Raw genomic sequence first — 3,219 nt, 5'->3', positions numbered from 1 at the left:
AAGAAATTGTGGAAAGAAATTTTTTAGCAAAATGCGTAGTTATTTATCGATTATTCAAAGAATTCCCTATTTAATGGTATATTGACAATAGTGGGCTCACGAAAAGAAAATTATTAACTTACTTTTCAAAAATTTAAAAGGAATGTTTCTCGCAAAAATAATAAAAATATATAAATTTCTGTGCTAATTTGAATGATAAAAATCATTATTAACATATTCAACGGATTTCACACTTCAAATCACAAAAGATGAAAAATAAAACACATTTAAAATTCGAATTTTCAACCTTAAAATCTGATACGTGCGCAGTTGTTTCTTTTTTTGTTAGTTTTATCTACGATCCTTACCATCCCCACAATACATTATATTTTTCTCGGTTTTGGCTAATTATTTTAATCAAATTTGTACCCACAAATAAAGAATGGGGATTTGTAAACAAAATAAAAAATATATATAGAAATATCGATTATTACAGGAGCACACCATTATAAAGTTCATTTCTCACTTAATAAGCGGTGAAAATTTGCTATTGATCGGATAATTTCTTGATTTTTGGTAGATGTATTAAGAGAGAACACATCCAAAAATACTTACTCCCTCCTTTCGTTTTGGCCGTGCCTATTATATACACTGCATTTATTTCCTTTGATGCCTAGTCATATTTTTACCGGCTTAAATTGTTCGATAGCACTGTTATCTAAATGCCCCCTAAATTATTTTACAATTTGAATTAGTTTTCTCAAAGAACGACAGAATTTTTGAGCGAATATTTAATGTAGTGATTTTTATGTTAATTGGCAACTTTCTATACTGAGCTTTGTCTCCATTCCAAAATAGACCTAGCCTTATGCCCAGCATCATTCGCCTTTATTCTATCAAGCCGCTAAAGAATCGCATCATTTGTTCTTCCTAGAAGATATTCGTAGAATCCTCTTGTCGATTGGGCGTGTGCACTCAGCCATTTACTAACTTGGGAGATGATTAAACTTACGGGGTCCATACAAAGGGATGGCCGAAAACGTTGATTTAACATTATGTGACTTTATTTCTTTGCGCTACTTACTGGAACAAGTTTACCTAAAACGGCAACGACTTGAAAGAATACTGCCATTCAACAAGGGTTTGTAGGAAGGTTTATTGATGTCGATTTGCTTTTGTCGTGTTATTTTTAAAAGATATTTAAAAATGTGTGAAATGGCAAATGGGAACCTTAATGTGAAAACAATTAAAATTATAAAGTTTGGTTAAGATATATAAAAACAAACAAAAATTTATCTTCTTTAAATATAATATTATGATGAAATTTATTTTCTTTTCTTTCATCTACAGAATTTGAACAGAACACACACACTTTTACAGAAGTAAACCTTAAAGTTAGGTTAAGGTCGAGACAAAATATTGGTTTATACTCAGTAGAAATAACTGTAATTCTCTGTCTAGTCTATGTATACATTATGAATTGAAAATGAAAATATTCGGGGATCAAAATAAGAATACTGTGTAATCCAGTGGATTTATAAACTTAATAAATTTAATTTAATCAAACTTAATTCCATGTATAATGCGCAAATCATACAAAGGCGAGAAACAAAAACCGGATTAAACTTAAACAAGGTCGATAGCCATTAGTCGTGTGCTCTCGTGTAATGAATGAATGCGTGAATGTAGATAAACTAAAATGACCGAAAAATGGGCTGAAATGACTTAAATAAATAAAAAGTAAATAACTTAAAATGACTTTAATGAAATTAAGAATGAATTGAATGACCTTAAGAATGACTTGAATGCCTAAAAAATAATTGGAATCCTTCAAAAACAACTTGAATCATCTGGAGGATGACTTGGATGGCTTTGAGACTGACTGGTTGTAAAGTGGGCGAAATTAATACCCCACTTTATATCACAAAGTTGCAAGTAATACCCCACTTTATATCACAAAGTTGCAAACATAAGTACAGCATATAATAAGATAAGATACTACACTTTGATCTTGGCCAAAAGGCCAAGAAAAGCTTAAAAAGCTAAGAACAGCATCTGTTAAGAACAGAGCTTTTATCTTAACCAAAAAGGCTAAGCACAAAAGTGTTACGGAGAGACCGACAGCCCGACCGACAGACCGACCGACCGACGGACCGACGGAGTGACTTATAGAGTCGCTTGCAAGCGACTAAAAATATTTATGGTTACATTTGTCTGATGTGTTCGTTTTATTTATTTAGTCTTTATTTGCTCATTAGAAGCACAGACGTAGATACAAGTCAATCTTTGATAAGTTTTTGCTGGTATAGCAACTACAAAAAAGGCGATATATTTTCATATTGACCGAGTGCTGTATCACACACACACAATACAATACATTTGCACCGTGGCACACAGTGCGATGTATTGATTAATATGTTATTACTATGGCTAGGACAAAATAATATTATTTGATTTGTTTTTACTCTCAAGTATATATCCGACACAGTTGGACACAATTAATCAACCGAGAACTGCATCACTTTACATTTTTTTGTACATAGTGGTCACCACTTATTAAGGCCCGGAAGCCACTCAGGGATAAAGGTTATTGCAAGTACATTACGTTAGTGTGGAGATTTGATAAAGTGTTTACTTAAGGGGGCGGTTCATTAAGAATTTGTTAACGTTGGACTTGAAGACATCCAAGTTGTAGTCCGGTGGGAAGCAGGCAGACGGAACAGAGTTCCACAGGCGTGCAGTTCTAAGAAAGAAGCTTTGTTCATGGAATCCACGCTTTGATTTAGGCACAGATACAGAGTGGGGGAAATTTTTCACAGTGGATTCAGCTAGACGGGTGTTTTTCGTAAAAGATTGGCGAGGGGGGGACCAGAGATTGGAGTTCAGACGAGCACCTGCCATGGAAATAACGATAAAACAAGGATAGGCTCGTAACGTCTCTTCTGTGGGAGAGAGGTTGCAGGGTAGAGAAAAGGGCATCTCCCAGTAAGCCACGAAGTCTATTTTTTACTCTGTCAAGGCAGGATAGGCTGTTTTTAGCAGTTCCTGCCCAGATATGGAAGCAGTATTCCATCCTTGGACGTACTTGGCTTTTATATAGATAGAGAATTGCATCAGTAGTGAGATATCTTCTGGAGCGGTAGAAGGGTCCCACCATCTTTCCAGCGACCTTGGCAACAGACTTGATGTACGTGTTCCATTTCAGATCAGGAGTAAAGGTCAAACCCATAAGCTTGTCAA

At 34.7% G+C, this 3,219-nt stretch overlaps 1 pseudogene; it reads right to left on the bottom strand.

The window, feature by feature from the left end:
* Window positions 1–1,860: 1,860 nt before the first annotated feature.
* LOC145280600 (U2 spliceosomal RNA) lies at window positions 1,861–2,014 on the bottom strand (annotated as a pseudogene).
* Window positions 2,015–3,219: the final 1,205 nt, after the last annotated feature.

Source organism: Euprymna scolopes, chromosome 7 (assembly GCF_053919585.1).
Source record: "Euprymna scolopes isolate OS-2025 chromosome 7, ASM5391958v1, whole genome shotgun sequence".
Lineage (NCBI taxonomy): Eukaryota > Metazoa > Mollusca > Cephalopoda > Sepiida > Sepiolidae > Euprymna > Euprymna scolopes.
Note: the sequence above shows the minus strand (reverse complement) of the source record. Positions and strands in the feature narration are given on the sequence as shown.